The sequence below is a fragment of the Monodelphis domestica genome, chromosome 2 (assembly GCF_027887165.1).
Source record: "Monodelphis domestica isolate mMonDom1 chromosome 2, mMonDom1.pri, whole genome shotgun sequence".
NCBI classification, from domain to species: domain Eukaryota; kingdom Metazoa; phylum Chordata; class Mammalia; order Didelphimorphia; family Didelphidae; genus Monodelphis; species Monodelphis domestica.
Genome location: NC_077228.1, coordinates 527,201,881 through 527,225,115, shown reverse-complemented (window position 1 = coordinate 527,225,115; position 23,235 = coordinate 527,201,881). Strand labels below are relative to the sequence as shown.

Sequence of the window (23,235 nt, the reverse complement as noted above, 5' to 3'; positions counted from 1 at the left end):
AAGGAAGGAAGGAAGGAAGGAAGGAAGGAAGGAAGGAAGGAAGGAAGGAGGGAAGGAAGGAAGGAAGAAAGAAAGGAAGGAAGGAAGGAAGGAAGGAAGGAAGGAAGGAGGGAACGAAGGAAGGAAGGAAGAAAGGAAGGAAGGAAGGAAGGAAGGAAGGAAGGAAGGAGGGAACGAAGGAAGGAAGGAAGAAAGAAAGGAAGGAAGGAAGGAAGGAAGGAGGGAACGAAGGAAGGAAGGAAGAAAGAAAGGAAGGAAGGAAGGAAGGAAGGAAGGAAGGAAGGAAGGAAGGAAGGAAGGAAGGAAGGAAGGAAGGAAGGAAGGAAGGAAGGAAGGAGGGAGGGAATGAAGGAAGGAAGGAAGGAAGGAAGGAAGGAAGGAAGGAGGGAGGGAACGAAGGAAGGAAGGAAGGAAGGAAGGAAGGAAGGAAGGAAGGAAGGAAGGAAGGAAGGAAGGAAGGAAGGAAGGAAGGAGGGAGGGAGGGAGGGAGGGAGGGAGGAAGGAAGGAGGGAGGGAAGGAAGAAAGGTTTCTAAAATCTGGCTGACGGAAGTAATACTGAGATGTTGATGAAGAATATGAACTAGAGATTACTTTTATTTTTCCCTCCCCAAATACACCTGACAAAAGTTCAAGGGACAAAGGGGAAAACTGAGGAAATGAGTTTGCTGACAGCCTATTACTAAAAATGCCTGTGAATGAGATCTCCAATACAAATATAGTGGGACACTCTATAGTTTTTTTTAAAGGTGTATCAAGTGCATCAGTACAGCTGCTAATATTTTAGGATTATTTCTCAAATAAACGTGGGTAATGGGCAACTAATCCATACAAAAATAAAGAACTTTGCTAGCTAAAGAATTCTTGTCCTATTAGGTAGTAAAATTGTTTTTTTTATGTTTTTCTTTTCTGTACTTTTCTGGGGAGACTGCTTGATATAATAAATCGGTAGATACCCTTTGAGCAAGAAAGGTACAGGTTCAAATCATGCCTCTGTGTGTGTGACCCTAGGTGCTTAACTCCTCAGTGCTCTAGGCAACTCTCTAAGATTATAAATTGTAGAAAAAGTACTGACTTTCATTAGAAGAGGAAGTTTCCCTAAACTGGACAGCAATCACAATATACATCTAATCCCTGGTTGTTGCACTTTCTGAGAGCTGGTATAGTTATACGGAGAAGAGTCTTGGCCTTGGGGGTAAGATTTTTCATCTGATTACGCAAGTCACTATACCTCAGTTTCCCAATCTATAAAGCAAGAGGTTTGAACCTGATGACCTCTAAAGTGACCAGATCTCACATAGGCTTCCAGATCAAAGGTGAAAAAAAATTAAAATAAGTTGAATGGAACCCAAAACCAGCTAGTCAAACCTTCTTCTCCCTTACAGATAAGGAACATGAAGGCTAAGAAAATTACCTAAAGTCACACAGAAAATAAGTAGGAAAGGTACAAACTCAGAACCTCAGATTTTGTGATGTTTCTAGTGTATCACAATGTCTACCATTCTAAATCCTAGCCTTCTAGTTCTCAGGCTTCTTCTAATTCCAGTGTCCTGTGTTCTAACATTCTATGTTCTATATCCTAGAGCAGTGATGGTGTACCTTTTAGAGGGGTGGGTTATGTGAGAAATGCCCCAGGCAAGGAAAAGGGAGAAGACCCAACCCCGTGTCCTTTTGGCTTTCTAGTAACAAACTCTGGCAAACTTTGTGCTGGGGTGATGGTACATGTACATACAGAGAGAGTGCCCCTTTGGCACATGTGCCATAGGTTTACTGTCAGATCCTAGCCTGAGAATTTTATCATTTCTCTTTCCCTCCAAAAATAACACTCCCAGTTGAGAATGTTCAAGTCAAGAACTAACAACCAGAGGCTGGTTGCTTTTACTGAAGCTAACTTGCCAACAGTCATATATACCTTAAAATTCAGGCTAGTGACAACAAAAAGTTGATACTTATATAACATTTGATGTTTGAAAATTAACTTACAGATCATACTTTGAGCCTTAATACCATTATGAAGCAGAATCTAAAGGTATTTTTTGTGCCCATTTTTCAGATAGCAAACTGAGGTTGAAAAAAATTAAGTGTCTGCTAATTATCAGAAGTGATCATTTCTGGCTTCTGGTCCAGGTCAATATCCACTATCTTTGCAAAAACAAGATGTTTGAACTCCATCTCAGACCCAAGTTTACACTGGCATGGAAATTAGAAGCTGCCTTTAGAAATCTAAACTGATTTGTCTCCTCTTTTTAAAAAAGGTGTTGAGTCAAGCTATTAATTTTTCTTTAATATTAGGCTGACTCTCCCATGCTTCCTAGATTTAGGCTGAATATAGGTAATCTGGCTCAATTTCCTTTTTGAAGTCAGAGCATAGATGCTGGCCTCCTAAGCTTTCTGGGAAACAAATACCTGACCTTAGAGAGCAAATGGAGCATCAGTCCTGCTCCTAAAGAATGGATGATGAAGTGTATATCTCTACAACCTTCATATGATTGTCCCCTTGATTGTCCAAGTAGGTTTTGCTGAAGTTGTTTTCATTTTATAAGAGAGGAGAAGATATAAGGAAATTATTTTGGTACAAAGACCAAAAAACATCAAGAAGAAAAAGGAAAGCAAATGCATATCCTATGGAAGTCCCTAGCTGTGTATCATCCAGCTGGAAAAGGTACCACATTCATCTCTCAAGAATTCCCCAGAAAAACATGGACATGGTAGACAGGGACAGTGAGGCAAAGAAATTGGTCCAACGATTTCAGGAAGCAATTGGGAATGACACTCAGGAAGTGATAAGAATGTTCACATCCTTTTGTCCAGAGATTCCACTGCTGGGGATAAACCGCAAGGAAGCCTAGCCCATAGACACCAAAATATTTAGAGCAGCAAATGAGGAACAAAGGGGGTGATAAATGGTAAACAAATGAGAGTGGCGTGAAAAGAACAGCTAGTCCCTTTTTAGACATCGAGGTAGAGATCCAGAAGAAGTTACTCAAAGCCAGTTTTAGGATGATGCGTGACAGGATGTCTCCAGAAGGGATGGGCTCCTCAGTCAGTCCCATTTTACATCTTCTCTTCCACACAGAGCTGAAACCTTGCTACAATGAGCCTCAGGGATAGCTTTGAAGAGAAGAATGATAAATGAATACCTTGAGGAGGGGAAAAGAAAGAATACTTCCCAGTTTGACTACTCTGATGAGCAGGAATCAAGGACAGAGTTTAGTATTTGCTTATGTCTTAGGGCTTTTGATAATACTACGGAGTAAATTATTTTCCTCCTCCCAGCACCCCTCATCCCTGAAACACTGCCCAGTGCTGGCTTATGCCCACCAGTCTCTATGAACCCTGAAATAGTCCTAGATCACACATGGTTTCAGAGCCAAGAAAAAGCCCCAAAGCATCAAATTCTGAGGCCTCTCCTCCATGAACTTTGAGTTCTTCAATGTAAAGTACAGCTCATCTCCTAAATAATTCAAAGGTGCTACTGTGGTTACCACAGCATCCAGGGAGTAGAATTTCTCAGAGAGAGATGACTGATTCTACTATCAAGGAGGATAAACCTATCCATCCTCCATCTGTCCAGAAACAGACAAAAACATTGGGGTTTTTCATGATTTAAAGAGTCTGGTCTCAGATACATCCTGGGAAATATCTATACAAATTGTGTCTATACAAAACTATAAAAACATAGTGGAAAATGGCTACATTATAAGAAATGACAAGGGACATAGAAAAACTTGGGAAGATTTCTATAAATGGATGCAAAATAAGGAAAGCAAAATGCACACAATGGCTGCAATAACATGGCCATGGAGGAAAGAATGACAATTGCAAAAAGAAAAAGACCCCCAAATCTTATACATATATATATATATATATATATGCACACATATACATATACATGCACATAAATACAGAAAATTTATTCATGGCAACAATTTTTGCAATAGCAAAGAAATAGAAATAAATAGATAGATGATGCCTGGGAAATGTCTATACAAATTGTGGTATAAAAACATAGTGGAAAATTGCAACATTATAAGAAATGACAAGGGACCCAGAAAAACTTGGGAAGATTTCTATAAATGGATGCAAAATAAGTATTTAGAACCAGGACAGCAAAATGCACACAATGGCTGCAATAACATGGCCATGGAGGAAAGAATGACAATTGCACAATGAAAACGAATTTCTGGGAGAATATGATGACCAACCGAGGCCCCCCCAGTAAGACACAAGAAAACTCTCCTTTGATTCTTTCCAGAGCTGGGAGACTCTGGGTATGGAACACTGAATATAATAGCTAACTTTTCATGCATTGCTTGGTTTTACTGACCTCCCCACCCCTCTCTTTTAATTCTTCACGATGAGGGATAGCTCTCTGGGAGGGCAAAGGGATATACTAGAAATGTAGGTGATGGGGCAATTCTTTCTTAAATGGGAAGTTGGACTAGGTGATCTCTTAGGTCCCTTCTATTTCCAAATGTAAGACTCACGGATCCTATGAATAATGGGAAATAACTGTGACAATGGAAAGATTCCAGTACAAGGAGTTCAAGTTGTCACAAACTAGCCTCAGTTTCCTCACCAATGAGAATATTGGCCTTACATTCAAAGAGGGAGACTGTGGTCATGAGAATGGGCTACGATTTGAACCTGCTAGGGAATGTTACAGAATCACAGAATGTCGAGAGTTGGCAGGTGCCCTAGTCCAGCTCATAAAGGAAGCCCCAGAATAACATACCTATCTAGTGGTCGTCTAGAGTTGGCCCATGGCTCTTCAGAGAGGACGCAGGTGCCATTATCTGAGGTGACCCACTCCACTTGGAGCAACTCTCCTGGTCAGGAAGTATATCTGTCATCAGGTCTAAACCGGCCGAAAGCAGCTTGCATACTTTGTTCTTGGTTCTGTCTTTTAAGACCCAAATAACAGGTGTAGATCCGGTTCCAACTGACAGTGTTTTGAAGATTTAAAGATTGCTGGCATGACTTCCAAGACTTCACTCCAAGACAAACAAGCTCAGTTCCTTCAACTGATCTTTCATAGAATGTAATCCTGTTCACTCTCCATGTTATATCAATATTTCATTAAACTGTGTTGCTTACATTGAAACAGGATGCAGGTTTAACCCCTAAGGAACCCTGTTGTCTTCATCTTCTCTCATCCACGAGGACACCAGAGCCTGTCCAGGTATTTGGAAGACATCCTGACAGGTAACCATTCTGACCTCGTCCTCCAGAACTAAGCCACCAGGAGCATCTGGGTAGCTCAGTGAATGGAGAGCCAGGCCTAGAGATGGGAGGTCCTGGGTTCCAATCTGGCCTCAGACACTTCCTAGCTGGGTGACCCTGAGCAAGTCACTTGAACCTCATTGCCTAGCCCTGACCACTCTTCTGCCTTGGAGCCAACACACAATATTGATTCTAAGATGGAAGGTGAGTGTTTAAAAAAAGAAAAGAAACTTATCCATCACTTTCCCACTTCCCTTAAACCAGGAAGACTTCATAAGTTCAAGATTTTGCTACGGGACAGGGTCAGGCTGCTCCATCCTATTTACAGCTCTGCCAAAGCCTAGGCAAAAATGACCCCGTCAATGGCATGGAACGTCAGCAGGCTTGACAACGTGGAGAGACCAACTTCCCAGGAAGCTGAGAAAGTAGCCACCAAACTCCATGGTGTTGTCCTAACTTCTTAGCAGTGCCCACAGGTGCTGCGCACAGACCTGGCACAGAGTGGGCTCTTAATAGATGTTTATTCAGGAAGTCTGGAAAGGCAGGAGGGGTTGGTAGAGCAGTCCAGCTTCCCTGCCCGCTGAGCTCAGTGGTCCTGGGAAATGGTGTTGCTACAGAGTGTACCTGCTGGATGCTCATAGAGGGAGGAAGTCTGAGCTCTCTGAAGATGAAATATGCTTTCCCTGATGAAGCAATATTTGAATTTGATATTAATCTCGGAAAGTCCATGTTTGCCCACCACTTGTCCTCTTCGGTTCAGAAAGCAGAAGAAAGGAATGGAACCTTCATCATTTCAGGAGAAGTTAGGACATGGAGAAGACTGTGACCCCTTGGCAAGAGAGTTCTACCCACGTCAATAAACATTCAAGGCAAGAAATGCTGGGCTCCCAAGGCAGGCTCTCGTTCTGAGGGAATCGTGGCAGATAATTCGCTCTGCCTTTAGAGGCTTTGCTTTTTTCAAAATGCAGGCAAGTCATGTAAAATCTAAATCAGATGACCTACCATCCCAGAGAGGTTAGGAGGAAGAAGGAGAAGGAGCAAGAGAATTTTGAGCTCAAAAATTTTTTATGAATTTTTTAAAATTGTTTTAGATATAATTGAGGAAAATGAATATATTATTTTAACGTGACAATGAAGAAAACATTTATTAAAAGTTGATGGAGATGCATGCTGGGAGCTAAGGTAGCAAAATATGGGACTCTTAGTTCACCCAAACCCCCCAAACATAAAAAAATGGAAAAGAAAGTATCGTAAAACAAAGGAAAGCATGATGGACACATCTCACTGTGGAGAGAGGGGAGAGCAGCAAGCGTTCATCTTGGGTGTGCCCACGGCCTTCTAGAGAGGGAGATTCCATCATCCCCTGAGATGGCCCATTCCACTTTGGAACAATTCTTTGGTCAAGAAGGGTATCTCTCATCAAGTCTAAATTGGCCAAAAGCAACCTGCATCCATTGTTCTTGGTTCTGTCTTTTTAGACCCAACATACCCAACTCACCCAACAGTGGGTGCTGGGTGGGGGGAACTTGCAGAGCACCTACCGGCACAGCCCTACTCACTGCCAAGCAGTCTGAAGTAATGAAACAGCAGATAAGGAGCAGCCCAAGATGAGGGGTACAGAGATCTGAGTGCAGCCCTATGTGAGGCCTTGGGCAATGAAACTGGCTGGGAGAAGGGGGGAACAGAAAGAGTGAAGGAGCTTAGCCCTATTCACTTCCGTGAGACCTGAGACAATGAGATGGCAGAGGGGGAGCAGCCTAACACTAGACATACTCTCTTCCACATTACCTGAAATAACAAAAGGGCAAAGTGGGGAAAGGCCAACACAGGAGACAGGGAAACCCAAAGCATGGAGGGCAGAATCTACCTGGAAAAAACCGTGGAAAACTTCCCCAGAAGAAGGCAGCTGGCACGCTACACCCCAAATTAGAACAGCCTGGACGCATGGTCTCTGTCCTCCTGGTTTGATGAGGCCAAATTCGGCATGTTTGTGAACTGGGGAGTGTATCCATGCCTGCCTGGGGCGAATGGTTCTGGTATAACTGGAAGGGCTATAAAAACCCAGATGCTGAAGCTTTTATGTGCAACAACTACCCTCCTGGCTTCTCCTACTCCACTTTGGCCCCCAGTTCCACACGAAGTTCTATGATCCCCAAAAGAGTGCAGAAATCTCTGAGGAGGCAGGGCCAGGCATGTGGTCCTGACCTCCGAGCATCATGAAGGCTATACGAACCGGCCCCGTCCTCTATCTTGGAACTGAAATTCTATGGGCAGAGGGCCCCACTTGGAGCTTTCCTTCAAGAGAGAAGAATATCCATCATGGTCTCTACCACTCTCTCCCGGAGTGGTTTCATCCCTTCTATCTGCTTGACAAGCAAAACAACTTCATAACACAGAACTCTGTCACTGCCGAAGACCTACCAAAATTGGTTGATCTTGTGAACAGATACAAACCTGACCTGATCTGGTCTGAAGGAGAATGGGAAGTCCCAGACACTTACTGGAATGCCACTGAGTTTCTCAACTGGCTGTACAATGGCAGCCCTGTTAAGGATCAAACTGTGGTTAATGATCAATGGGGCAAAGAAGATCTATGTAAACATGGGGGTTACCTTACCTGCCATGACAAACATAAGCCAGACACTCTTCCAAAAAGGAAATGGGAGATGTGCACCACCCTTGATAAAAAAATAAAACCTGGGGATATTGACAAATGCTGTGGGGTGGGTCAGCCTCCCACAGGGGATGGGATCTTGAGTGGGGACAGTGTTGGTGGAATGGTGGATGGGACACAGCTTTCACATTCAACCCGCAGCAGAGGTTTCACAGAATAAACTGCTCTGCCGTATGTAAAGGATAATTTTAGCATTGTGACCTAAACTATATTAATTGTTGGTCGCCATGGGATATCCCAAATAAACTACCCAAGACAGCTGGAAACTTATGGTGATTTTAATTAATATAGAGGAAAGTCTCCAGACATAACAATTTTTCGTGCCACTGGACCCAGGCTTCCAACGCCGAGAGAGTGGGACTGTCTCTGTGCATCGGCTTTTCCACTTAAATCTCTTTCACACACAAGTATCTTTGTGCACACTCATCTATCCTGACCCCGTCCACCCTCTTCAAGACCTGCGGCGATGGGGGAGTGGTGACGCAACAGGTGGAGGTGACCACTGGCAGTTGTAGTCACGATCCTGCACGTAGGCGGCCCACGGACCAGTGGTCACTCGGCCCTGTGGGCAGCAGGGACGTTGGGCAGCATCCTGGGCGACTGAGCCTCTCTAGGACAGCACTGCTCACCCTAATCAAGGGAGGGGACTAGAAAAGGTGTCCCAAACATTGCCAGACATTGCCATGAATGACAAATGACTCAAGACCAACAATAATTAATTGATTGAGAAGGCTTAGCAGGACCATAATAGTTTTTATTATTTCTGCTTTTCTGCATTTGTTTGCAATGGTTTTATGCCCTAGTACATGGTCAGTCTTTGTGAATATACCATGTGTTACATAAAAGAAGATGTATTTCCATATATTTATTAACTCTAATTTTTCCAAAATTTCCTTCATATCTCTTCTTTCTTGGCCAAGTCACTTCATCAGCCTAGGCCTCCCCTTCAAAATGAGGGGCTGGGGCTATGTAGCCTCTAAGGTCCCCTCCATCTCTTACCTGATAAAGAAAAACTTACCTGTGAAATGGGCTTCCTTGAGGAATTGGCTGTCTTAGGAGTCAGCTTCTCCTTTGTGGAGGTCCTCAATCAGTGGTTGGATGACCAGTTGTCAGGTATGTCAAGCAAAGAGTTCTTGTTCAGGTAAATCTTGGCTCCAATGGCCTCTAAGATCCCTTCCAACTCTGAGACTCCGTCTGTGATTTGAGAAAGTGGGATTAGTCAGAACTGGAGAATGTTGAGTGTCAGATTTCAGTCAACAGAAAAACAAAATCCTCACTACTACAACTATTCAAGAGTGGAATGGGTTGGTTGCTTCAGGAAGTGGTTGGTTTCTGCTAAATGGAGGTCTGGTTAACTGATTGGTAGGCACGTTGGAAAGAGATGTAGATTGGACTCGGTGGCCTCTGAAGTCATTCCAGGTCTAAAACGTTGTTATTCTGTGTTGTAGGGGACATCTTTTGTAAGCCTAGAAGCTTACATAAATCAAAATATATAAATCATAAATCAAAAATATAACTCTAAAGGACACAAGTAATACCCAAGGAAAGTGCGCGTTGGCTGTGGGAAGAGTGGGAGGAAGGGGGGGAGGGAAATAATGCGATTCTTGTAACCAAGGAATAATGTTCTAAATTGACTAAATAAACTTATTCAAATGAAAAAATAAAAAATAATAAAAAATTTTAAAAATATAGCTCTATTTGGAAGCCTGGATTATTCAAAGTACCCTGTAGCAATAGCTAATTAAAAATTATATATATATATATATATATATATATATATATATATATATATATCCCCCTTCTTTAAAGAAGTTCTTCTGAACATACCACTCCCTTCTGAGTATGAATACAAGGCAACAAAAGCCAAGGCCAGGGTTAGCCCTAAAGCCACTGCAGCTCAGATCCGGGATCAATGAGGAAAAGTTCCAGAGACAGCATGCTTGATGTTTCCAAGCTCAGCTATTCAGGTTAGGGACATCCCTTGAGCTTCCAAAACTCGCCTTTGTAACAAGCTAGGAATGTGCCATTCAGCAAAGACAGGCTCCCAGGGTGACAGATTGAGAGCTAGAATGGAGCTTTAAGTGCTATATAGCCCCTATCTCTCATTTTAGAGATAATCAAGCATTTATTAGGCACCTACTATGTACCAGGTACTATGCTAAAAAGGCAAAAGTCAGCCCTTGCACAAAAGGAATTCACAAGTGCATGGGGGACAGCACTGAGACTGAGAGGTTAAGTCACTACTTGCCCAGGGAGGCTTGGGGCGGGGAGCGGGAAGGAGGGTGACAAACTCAGATCTGATTCCCAGGCCAGCCCTCTCTCCACTACTCCATCCAATGTGGTATGCTGGAAAGTGAACTAGGCTAAGAGTTAGATGTGGATTGTAGACCTCACTCTGCCACAGATCCACCGTGGGACCTTAGATAAATCCCTCTGAAGCACTGATGTAGAGCTGGAAAGATCCTCAAAGGCCATCTGGATAGCCCTAAACCTAAACCCAAACTTTCCTCATTTTACAACTGAGGAAATGGAGACTCTGGGGAGGTTTGTTGATTTTAGGCAAAATTTGAACACAAGTCCTCAGATTCCAGAGTCAATGCTCTATCCATTGTATCTCTGAGCCTCTCAGTTTCTTTAGCTGTAAAATACAAATAATTGCTCCCTACCTCACAGGGTAATTGTGAGAAACCAAGAGTACCATTGATGAGGCATTGTTTTATTAATTTATCCAACGTCTTATTGAATTTTTCATATGCTCAATCAAGACCAGGGGAATGACTGTAAACGGTGATAAGTGCAAAGTTCAGAAGAGAAGTATATTATATTGCTATTCTAAACATTGTATAAAATCAGAGCAAATCCATTTTTTAGGTTATAGAATTATCTAAATTGCTTGATTCAAAGTTGTTAGAATTGGGTCTTTCCCTGGTAGGTAGAAACCAGAAAGTCCCTAGTCCCTGCGATCCTTTTCCCGCCACATAAAAAGAGACCACAAAACCACCCTCCTCTGGGCACGTTCACTGAAGAGGTTAATGAATGCGAACCCCTGGGTGCCAAAGAAATTAGGCCGGGGCTAACAAGACAAAGGATCTGGGCAAAAACCAGGTCCTCACTGGAAATGAATTCTCCCTTTTCTGACGCCACTGACCATTGCCATCAGCAGAAAAAGCCCTGAGGTTCATCTGTAAGACCTTGGATGTTCTGCGACAAACAGGGAGGGAATGAGATGGCCTGATGGCTGAGCTGTTCTGTGCTGAGATATTCTGAATTCAACCCTGTGATGACACCTAATTTCAGTTCCCCTCAAACAGAAAGAAAACCACTTTATTTTTAGTCTCACTTCTGTTTCTACTGTACTCAGCCTTTGGGACAGAACTAAAGATTGGGGATATTTTTGAGGAAGTGGCATCTATCCACAAAACTAGGGTTCAGGGGTTGGGGAAATCAGATCAGATCCTGAGAAGGGAGATTCTAGGTCAAGCAGTTTTTCCCTGGATCAATCAATTAGCAGCATCTACATTAACCTGCAAGTACTATGGACCAAAGGAACCAAATTCAGTTTCAATCATTGACTCAGTGGCTCCAGGAACTCTCAAGGTTGAAATTCTAACAAAACAAAAAAGAACCATTTTGATGAGGGGGAAAAGGATGTTGCTGCCTAAAAGCATCAATGTGGATGTACAGGGAGCTCAACGACTACGGGCTATTACCAAGAATAACCAAAGCCGGAGATTCTTCTTTCAGAAAATATGGAGGACAAGAAAGATTTTTCAGTGACCTACATAGAGTACAGGAGGCTGACCTTTTCTGCCACAGTGTAGGCTCAAAGTGTCTTTGAAAAGAAGAAGACCTGAGATGAAGATAAGGGCAGGTGATTGAGCAAGAAAAATAAAATGGCATGATCCAAGGGACGCTAAGTTTAGAATGAATTCCAAGAATAACCAAACGATGTTCTGGTGCGTGTGTGTGTCTAGTTGTTTTTAGCTTGTGTCCTGGGCAACAGGAAATTCAAGGAGTGGCACTTCTACATAGAGCCAATAGGAAGATTAAAAAAGGAAATAAAGCTGAAATACTCAGCTTTTAATCTAGTTTGCTCTACCAAAGAAAAAGGCCCAGTAGATTGGAAGTTTGATGAGTAGGTGGAGGAAGTATTGGGTTTAGAACTTCAACTCTACTCTTTACCAGTATAACCTTGGGTAAGCCATTTCCTCTCCATAGACCTCACTTTCGTCATCTGTAAGATGAAGCAATTGTACAACCTGATTTCCAAGGTTCCTTCCAGTTCTAAACCTACAGCTCCTGAGATCTCGAGCTTGGGAAGGAAGGAAAGAGGACTAAGAGTTAACAAGGATGAAGGAGTAGACGATAAGGGAGGATCTAGCTAGCTTCAATGAGCACAAGTCACCATGTCTGGTTAAAAACAAAGGCTAATAATTGGCATTTCTGGGGAACATTTGCAAAACGATTTTTGGTCAGAATCTCATTTGACTCCCATGATAATCCTTGAAGGAAGTGCTACTATTATCTTCATTTTTACAGATAAGGAAACTGAGACTCAGAAGTTGACTTGTCGAGGATCAAGCCAAACAATGAAGGTCTTTAGGCCAAGTTCAAACACATCTTCTATACTCCAAATTTAGCATTCTGTCACATTGCCTCTGTCACTTACACCCATGTACTGAAAAGGCTGCCGGACTTAACCATGGAAACAAGGTAGAGATCTCAATAGGCTAGAATGAAATCCAACAGGGACCAACTCAAAGTCTTCACTCGGATTCAAAATGTAAACCTCATACACTAAGGAAAATGAACAAGACACTGCTAAAGAGCAGTCTATGAGAAAAAAGGCCCCCCCTGAGCCTCCTGGCCCAAGAAGACTGGAGTTATGTTGGGTTACTTAGAGAGAGGACGCTCACTGAATCAAGACAGCTGACTCCGTCATTGTCCAACTGTGCCCTCACTAGTCAGGACAAATCTGAGCACTGGGCTTATCTCTGGGTACCACATTCAGCACAATGATAAGCCATGAAGGTCCACGTCAGCCAAGGGTCCGATGAAGATCTGACAGGGGTTATTTAGCTTATAGGAGAGAAAATCTGGATGGGGGAAGCTGTGCAAAGGGGTAGGAGTGAGGCATGCCAGCTTTCTCCAAGTGGCAGTCATGTGGAACTTGGCTTGGGCCAGACAGCACAGTCAGGAGCAGTGGGTAGGATTTACAGAGATGTGGATGTCATGCTGATGCATGGAAAAACTTCCTAAAAATGATAGTTTTCAGAAGTCAGAATCAGCAGCCTCAGGAGTTATTGGGTTCCCCTTTCCTAGAGATCACTGAGTAGAGCCAAGATGATCTTTGGCTGCACAGCTTCCAGGAAAATCCCTGATGGACCTAAGTCCCTTGCCACTAGGAGATGCTGAGATCTTGTGATGTCTCCTCAAACTTCATGTCTCATGGAAAATTGGAGTTTGAATAGGCAATTAGTTCAGCCACCAGGATCCAGTCTGTAGGAGTTTGGCATCAGTGGCAGTGGTGTCTCAGATCTAGCAGCATATATGCCTCTAGTCCCTCCTCCATTCAGGTATGAGATGAGAAGAAATTCAAAAGAGGCCTGGGAGCTGGGGACAAGGAGAGCAAGGACTGAAAAGCAGCATTTGTAGGGTTAGAGGGCTGAGGCGGTGGGGACTTACGGTCCACATGCCTCACTCTTAGGCCTGCCCAGGCTTTTAATAATATAATGCAATTGCACTTGTATTCAAAATCTAAACTCCATCATTTCAAGATGAAAAAGGTACCCCTCCTGATGGCATAGGAGACCCCGAATAAAGTCTGAACTATTTGTACACTGTTGAGCAGAAGAGACTGCAATGCTCTTTGCCTGACTGTAGCATGACAGCAACCTATAAACGAGTCAATCCTCTAGGGATTTGTGTGAGTCAAAGAAGAAAGGGACCCATACTGGACCAACAGTGGCATCAATGTTTGAGCAAAATTAGAACGGCCCTAGAGAACACCTTTGAAGGCAGGTGAAATAACATTAAATCTGGAATCCAAAGACTAGTTCAAATTCCAGCTCTGAGAGGTATTACTTAAATGACCTTGGGTGAGGCTCTTTTCTGGACTTCGGGTTGCTCATCTGTAGAATGGGTAGGTTGGAAGCCTTTCAGATATCTTCCAGCTCTAAGACTATGATCCTATAAAATGCCTTTACTTCCCTGGGTCTTGGTTTCCTCATCTGTAAAGTGAGCTGGTTGTACTAACTGACTTTCTGGATTCCTTCTAAATTCTCTCTCTCTCTCTCTCTCTCTCTCTCTCTCTCTCTCTATATATATATATATATATATATATATATATATATATATATATATATATATATATATATATATTTATATATATATTTATATATATATATACACACACACACACACACATATACATAGTAGAGAATGCAAAAAGTCCTCCTTGCCTTGTTTCCCTCCCCTCTAGCATTCCTGAGCAAGGTCAGGCAAGGAGTACAACCTTAGAGAAGAGCAAGTTTGAGATGGGGAGTCTGAGTTAATCAAGGACATTGCCCCAGGTATCTGTCTGTTTACTGCTAGAAAATAAGTTTCCAGAATTCTAAGAAGATAACATTTCCCAGAATCTATGTTTGTGACTGTTTAGTTTCTTATACTAGGTGGACTTGACTTTCCCATGGATAAAAACTACCTTAACTACTGTAGTTATCGGTGATGTTAAAAGAGTTTTCTTAATCTCTCCCTCTGTCTCTTTAAGAGGCAAGGGAGTAGAAATATTTCTAAGTAAGAGTCATTTAACTGACAGACTTCTATGTAAAAGTTTGTGAAGATTCCATTACCTAGGAAATGAGGATCATATATAAGGAAGTAATGAGTTGACTGTTGGGCTTTTTCTCCTAGAACTTTGAGGAAGAAGGAGTCTGGCTTTGATGGCTTTCCTCCTCAGAACTTTGAGGGAGCAGGAGTCTGTGTATGTGTCTCTGTGACAAGCAGTTTCACTACTTACAGTTGAGGAAGAAAAACTACTTTAAGGAGGTTGTTGGTGATTAATGTTCATTGATTAGCTTAGGTATGTAGAGAGAGAATACATTTCCAGATAGGAGTAGTGTGGGTAAGATAGGCCTGTTCTGGCAGGCAAGAAGATCCTGCCCTCAAAGGCAGTTAGATTTAGGGTTTCTTAGAAATTTTAGTATAAAATTTGGATTTTAGGCTTAGTTATAAGATATTAGAGTGATAATCTCACTTTCTTCCCTCCTATTTCCTTCCTAACTTCTCCTCAGAATAAACTAAGTGTTAGTGTTTTATCAATTTGTTCTCTATACTTTTGTCAAACTTCTACCCAACCATTTTAACCTTTCACAGTGAGTTAGTGTGCTGATTAAAACATGGAGTGTTAAACTTCAGAGGTATGAGTGCTTTCATTTCCTATTTGCCATATTCTCACTCTTGTTCTAGGGAACCCCATGCAGCACTCCAGTTCCCTATATTTGACACCCATAAATGTGGGGCCGGTAGAGCTGGGATATTAAGGCCCATCCCAAAGTGTTGGTGTACATCCTCGAGGTTATGGGTGCCCCAGAAAAGGTGTATAGCAATTGGGAAATAGGTTGGTTGTTTTTCTCTGCGGGTCAGGAATTACAGACAGCCTGTTATCATCGGGTCTTTCTGTGTGGAAAGGGCTTAAACAACCCACTACAGACATAAAGATTTTACAAATGTTGGCACTAAGGCAAGAGATTAAGATTGAAGCAAAACCATTGGAGGATTTTATTCTGATTCTGATTCTGATTCTGAAGGATCTTATTCTTAAACAAGAATTTCCTATAGTTCAAGAAAGAGCTTGCTAAGTTAAGAAAGAATGGAAGCAGATTGGGTATCTTATGCAAGAAGATTTGCCCCACCCCATCCGAGTCTCAATGAAGGGGTTCCTCTGCAAGCATTTGTAAGTTTCATATTTCACCTCATAGTCACAATAAAGATTTTTTTTCAGGCAAGGTTAAATTTATGACTTTAGAAAAAATGTATTTCCCCACTTTTGGCTAATACGAGATCAAAGGGCAAATGGGCCAGGACAGAGCAAAACAGTTTCCTTATCTTGGCACCATTTAAAGGGCCTGCATCCCTGGAAAAAAAACAAGGTGGATTTTTTTCAGTGAAGTTTTGGACTGACACACTCCATTAAGAAAAAAATTTTTTTCTCTCTCTCTCAAAAACCTGAGTAAACACCTTAATTTTTAAAAGCATGCTTTCCACAATTTGTGTTCACTATTGTTTTTTAGGTGTTTTTTGGCTGTCACATATGCAAGTCCTGTGTCTGCATTTGTTTTTTCCTAATTGGGCATTCACAAAATATGCTTTAGAGTCCTCCACGGAGGGAGGTAATTAATTCTGGCCTCTAAACTTGACAGATGTTCCATAAATCTTTTTCCTTATCTCAGAAGGACCCTCTGAGAGAAGGGGAAAAAATTTAGTTTTGAACACACAAAGGAAATTTTATCCCATATTTTGACCATTCACTCAGGTTTAAAGTTAAAGAAGGATATATGTAACTTTGGAAAATTGCTAATAAGTTTGATAATGTACTATGATACAATGTAATTTCATGGTGATAATTGTATTTTAATTAAATGTGAAATGTTAGCTAAATTTAATTCTGCACATAGAGAATTATCTATTATCATTAGGACTGGTAATGTATAATGATTTCAGTGAATTTAAGAATTGTCTGAATGCAATTTATAGCCAGTCTGACACTAAGAAAGATATTTTATTTTACAGAAGTAAAAAAACTATAATGGCTACTTAATAAACATAAGATCTATAAGTATAAAATTCGGTTAGGAAAGGATTGTAGCGTATTGTGTAGAATTTTCTCTAAGATTTAAATTCGGTATATGACAAAGAAATGATTAGGGAAAAGGCTTGTACAAAAATATTTATAGCCTCACTCTTTGTAGTGGCAAAAAAATTGGAAAATGAGGGAATGCCCTTCAATTAGGGAATGGCTGAACAAATTGTGGTGTCTGTTGGTGATAGAATCATATTGTGCTAAAAGGAATGATGAACTGGAGGGATTCCATGTGAACTGGAACGACCTCCAGGAAGTGATGCAGAGTGAAAGGAGCAGAACCAAGAGAACATTATACAGAGATGGATACATTGTAGCACAATTGAATGTAATTGACTTCTCTAGTAGCAGCAATGCAATGACCCAGGACAATTATGAGGGACTTATGAGAAAGAACACTATCCACATCCAGAGGAAGAACTGTGGGAGCAGAAACACAGAAGAAAAACAACTGCTTGATCACATGGTTCAATGTAATTGGGGATGAAGACTAAATGATTACTCTAATGTAAATATTAATAATATGGAAATAGGTCTTGTCAAACCCAGTGAAATTATTCATTGGCTATAGGAGGGGAGTGCTCAGGAGGGGAGGGAAAGAACATGAATCATGTAACCGTGGGAAAATCTTCTAAAGTAATTAAATAAATTAACTTTAAAAAAAGAATTTGGTATATTGCAAAAGAAGGTATTTTTAAAGTGTAGTACTTGATCAGGATAGAGAAATTGTTTTTTAAATCTGTGCTATGAATAAGAAGGGATTAACATGTACTTAAATACAGTTTGTTATAATGTCATAATGGGTGTACACAAAATATGCACAAATTTGAACTGTGAAGAAAATTAGTTTTTATGTAATTGGCAAGGGAAATTTGACCAGTTCAGGTATCAAATAGGACTTGGTATTAGGTTATTAAAGATAAGTAATTAAGTCTATTTATAGTGAGAGTTAAAGGGAGAAGCCAGATAAGGTGAGAGAAATAATAAGGGGAAAAAGGCATGAGGAATGCTAGTTCAGAGTATGAGAGAAATATTTAATCAGTTATGTAGAAATGTTTTGAGGTAAAAGGAGGCAAGACTAGAGATTTTATTCTGCTTCAAGCAGAGATTTATAAGGAAAATTGGAATAATAAAAGTCAGCTTGGAAGTTGTAAAGTTTGTAATTAATATCTGTTGGGAGTGATTTGTTCTCGGGGCTTTTAAGACATGCAGATTTTATAAAAATAGTCACTTAAAAGAGTTAAAAAGGAAGAAACATCAGACAAACTGCTTCAGCCTTGGACGGGTTTTAAAAGTAATTTAACCCTTTTCCCTCAAACCCAGGAAGGAGAACAAAGTGCTTACAATTATTTGACATTGATATTTGGGGACAAATCCAATAAAACTGTATGATAAGTCTATACCTTAACTCTACACTTTAGGGATTTTAGGGAAACATTTTAAGCGGGCAAAAGTGACCAGCTGCCTTGTATAAACTTCAGAGATATAACTTGGAAAGCCCCCAGATGTTAGTTGGCAGCTGGAATAAATTCTGAGCTGGTAATGACATAGGGTACAAATAAGGTTAAAGAGTAACAGGATTTTTAAGAAAGTGGTATATAGGTGCAGAAGGCCCAGAACTTTAGGAGTGTATTTGCCAGTGTATCCAACTGTGGTAATTTTTATATACTACTATAAATATAATATATATAATATATATAAATATAGTGTATTTATATACACTAAGCAAAAAGATGAGCTTTCCTAGATACATACAGGAAAAAAAGGTTTCTTTTTGGTTGAAAGTGCCCAAAGAAAAGGTATGTTAATTGGTATAACTATGGAGTCCAAACTTTATATATATATATAATATATATATTTATTTATTTATTGCATATATTCATTTGTTATATTTTATTTATTATATTTATTACATATATTTATTTATTATATATTTACTGTTATTATATTTATTACATATATTTATTTATAATATGTTTACTGCATGTTGATTATATTTATTACATCTATATTCTATATATTTATTACACATATCTTTATTATATGTTTGCTACATGTTTATTATATTTATTACATATATTTATTCTATATATTTATTGCATGTATATTTATTCATTATATATTTACTACATATTTATTATATTTATTACATATATATTTATTACATATATTTATTCTATATATTTATTGCATGTATATTTATTATATATTTACTACATATTTATTATATTTATTACATCTATATTCTATATACTTCTTACACATATTTATTATATACTTACTACATGTTTATTATATTTATTACATCTATATTTATTACATCTATATTCTATATATTACATGTATATTTGTTTATTATATATTTACTACATATTTATTATATTTATTACATCTATATTCTATATATTACACACATATTTATTATATATTTACTACATGTTTATTATATTTATTACATCTATATTCTATATACTTCTTACACATATTTATTATATACTTACTACATGTTTATTATATTTATTACATCTATATTTATTACATCTATATTCTATATATTACATGTATATGTATTTATTATATATTTACTACATGTTTATTATATTTATTACATATATATTTATTACATCTATATTCTATATACTTCTTACACATATTTATTATATACTTACTACATGTTTATTATATTTATTACATCTATATTTATTACATCTATATTCTATATATTACATGTATATGTATTTATTATATATTTACTACATGTTTATTATATTTATTACATATATATTTATTACATCTATATTCTATATACTTCTTACACATATTTATTATATACTTACTACATGTTTATTATATTTATTACATCTATATTTATTACATCTATATTCTATATATTACATGTATATGTATTTATTATATATTTACTACATGTTTATTATATTTATTACATATATATTCTATATATTTCTTACACATATATTTATTTATTATATATTTATTACATACATGAGTGTGTGTGTGTATGTTCAGAATTCTAGAGAGGCTCAGATTAAAGAGCATGCTTCCTTTACAGTAACAACAGCTGTATGTTGGAGTTAATGAAGCTAAATTGGGAATTCCCTGATTTGTAGATAATAATTGGATTCACGATTTAAGATGCTAATGAAGGATCCAGGATCCAGATGTTTAGATTGCATGTTTTGGAAGAATATATAGGTTGCTTTTTTATATGGTAATACGTCAGTCTTTCCTGTAGATGCTTCTGTGTGAATCATCCTACTTTCATGATACAAAGGAAGGATTCGCTTTTGAAAAGTGAAGGTTATTAACCCCTCAAAGGAAATGGTTTGCTAGGCAAGAATTTACAGGAAGCAAACTGGAGGATCACTCGGAGCCCCCGCGTCCCCTCCCTTCTTTCTTCTCCCAGCAGCACGAGTTATGAAAACGGACACCGAATGCCAAACACAAGCAGATATGCTTATTACAAAGAATTTCATCGGTATTGGGAAAAGGATTCCGTGATTCAGCTTTATGTATGGGAGTCCACATAGATTTTTGAAAACAAACTTCCTGTGATTTACAGGCAGCTTGTTTTCAAAGTATGATCATGGCTGAATTGGAATATTTCTGATAATGGCTAGAATTTGTTGTCCTTTATGAAGTAAAGAACCACACTGATGTGCTTGGCTTTTATTGCTATTTGATGGTTAACCTGCACATGTGTTTCTAAACAATCAGTCTCCAAAGAAGATCTTTTCCCCTGCATTTCTTCTCCATTTAAATAAAATTTAAATTAAAAAATGTATGTAAATATAAATATACAAATACAAAAAATAGCTCTAAATTTACAAGGGAATAAGGGGCAAGGAACCAACACCTATATGGGACCTACTATGTGCCAGGCACTATGCTAAGCATTTTGACAAATAGTATCTCATTTGATCCTCACAACAAATCTGCAAGGTATATTATTCCCATTTTACACTGAAGGAAACTGAGGCAAAGAGGATTTAAATGACTTACCCAGGGTCATATAACTAGAAAGTAACTCAGGCCTGATTTGAACTCAAGCCTTCCTGACTCCAGACCCAACACTCAATCCCGTATCACTAGCTGCCTCCTATGGAGCCCATTATCTTATCACCTAGTTCTTTGTATCTTTTCATTTAACTCAGAAACAGAGACCCAGGGAGGGTCTTGCCCTTTGACCATACAAGGAACAAATGACTAAACCAGAATTAAGATCCTCCTGTTATTTCTGTTGTCCAGAACTACAACTTGCAAACATGCAGATGTAGACTGAGAGAGACTATTTCTGCCTGTAGTAGCCAGCATTTCACAATTAGGACAAGGCAACCATTGTGGCGCCTTTTTTATCTACGGGTGACAGAAGCAGTGCTAAAAAAAATCCATTTCATGCCTAATCGTGTTTGTCGGCTCTTTGGTACCTTCTGGGTATTTAGAGGCCAAGAGCCAGGTTTGTATGGCGACACAAGGACATGACAAATGTTCTCATTCATCAAGTCAGCTGCCCCCTATACACAGTGTTCCATTTTACAGAAAGCTGTGAATGAACAATTTAAAATTATTCCTATTTTAAATTTAGCACTAGATCTCAGATTAGTCATTTCTGCCCTTGCCCTGCTCAACCAAAAGCCTCAACTGTTTGATGCTCATCCAAATTATTCAGTCATATGACAAGCTTTGATGGAGCACCACCCAGGGACAAGCGAGGGGACCAGAGCTGTGCCAGGGGAAAGGGTAGAATCTCACAGATTCTCCTCTTCTCCCCATCCTTGCCTCCAAGAGTGGGTTAGGAAGTTGGATGTCCATGGGATAAGACACTACTAGGCAACATGGAACCAAACCTAGGCACAGACTAGAACCATAGATGCCAAGAGACTGCAAGGATAATCAGGCAAAGACCTCTACAGGGACTCTTAACTTGGGGTCCATAAACTTATTGATTTAACATTTTGATCACTTAATATTAATGTAATGTCCTTTATAGTACTGCTGTTTTAGTTAATGCATTTAAAAATCTGATTCTTAAATTCCAAAGGCATTATGAAAGGGGTCCAGACTAAGAGATGCTTAGCAACAGCCCAGAAAAGATCCTAGTCCCATGCTGGTGAACCTATGGCACACATGCTGGAGGGGGCTGCTCCCTCCCTCTCTCTATATGCACCTAGAGATATTTATCCCATCACCATCCCAGCAGCCCAATGGGAATGCTTCCTTCCTCCCCTGTCTGAGGCAAGGCAGGGGGCTTATATATGGCATGAGGGTTGCAATTTGGGCACTCAGTCTCTAAGGTCTCTAAAAGGTTCACCATCACTGCCCTAATCTCTGTGACCAGCTAGTATGGAATGAAACTAGAAATGGATCTATGGAGAGAGGGAAGGAAGAAAGGGAGACAGAAGAAAGCAACGGGAGGGAAACTGTTTTCATATTTTATTTTTAGAAATTAATAATAATAATTCATCATATCTATAGCCTTAAAGGTTTGCCAGGCATATAGCTAATGACATCCTTGTAAGGTAGGTCATATTATGATCTACTTTTATCAAAGGAAACTGAGGCTGAGAGAGGCTGGAGGGAGTAGAGAGCACTGGAAAGATGTCTGCATGTGGAGTCAGAGTTCCAAACCCAGCTCTGTCACTTGCTCCTTGGGCAATTCATCTCTCTGGGCCTCAGATCTCCCACATACAAATTAAGTGAAGTGAATTTATTGATCTCGAAGGTCTCTTTCAGTTCTCAATCTATGATTTCATGACTAGGTTCAAATCTTAGCTCTTGTCTCCTGAAATCTTGTGATATCACACACCAACTCCCTTGAGCCTCAGTTTCCTGCTATGTAAAAGACTCCTCCATTTCCTCCTCTTTTTAAAAGACTCATGATCTTAGGTAAAGTGACTTCCTAAAGGTCACACAATTATTTAAGTATTGAAACGAAGTCTTCTAACTCCAGATTTTCACAATCCCATCTCTGTCTCTTCAAGAAGACAGTCCACCAAACCTTTATACCTCTTGCATCCTTTTGACTACCATATTCCCCCCCTCTACTCCCGGAAGTCCCCCTTGGTAACTCCTCTTAAACGTCAACACTTACTCCTTCCTAATAATCAACAAGCATTCACTAAGACCTACTAGGCTCTGGGGACACACAGACAAATATCAAACTGTCCTTGATCTCAAAAAGCTTATGTTCAAGGGTGGCTAGCTGGGTCGGTGGAGAGAGAGCCAGATACTTTGAATCAATTCTTTTTTCTCTCAACACTTACCTTCTATCTCGGAATCAATATTTTGTTTTGGTTCTAAGGCAGAAGAGCAGTAAGAGCTAGGAAATGGGGGTTGAGTGACTTGCCCAGGGTCACACAGCTAGGAAGTGTCTAAGGCCATATTTGAACCCAGAACTTCCCATCTGCAGGTCTGGCTCTCTAACCACTTAGCCATCTACCAACCCCCCACTTAGTAACAATT

The 23,235-nt window shown here is 39.7% G+C and overlaps 1 protein-coding gene and 1 pseudogene across 6 annotated transcripts in view; one reads left to right on the top strand and one right to left on the bottom strand.

Moving 5' to 3' along the window:
• ST6GAL1 (ST6 beta-galactoside alpha-2,6-sialyltransferase 1) overlaps window positions 1-23,235 on the bottom strand; it is a 148,199-nt gene that overhangs the window by 72,503 nt on the left and 52,461 nt on the right. For all 6 annotated transcript variants that reach the window (XM_056814084.1, XM_056814082.1, XM_056814083.1 and 3 more), the window contains one exon: window positions 8,914-9,089. The gene's annotated coding sequence lies outside the window, so the exon portion shown is untranslated. The remainder of the gene's footprint in view (window positions 1-8,913; window positions 9,090-23,235) is intronic.
• On the top strand, window positions 7,071-8,055 carry LOC100618017 (tissue alpha-L-fucosidase-like; annotated as a pseudogene).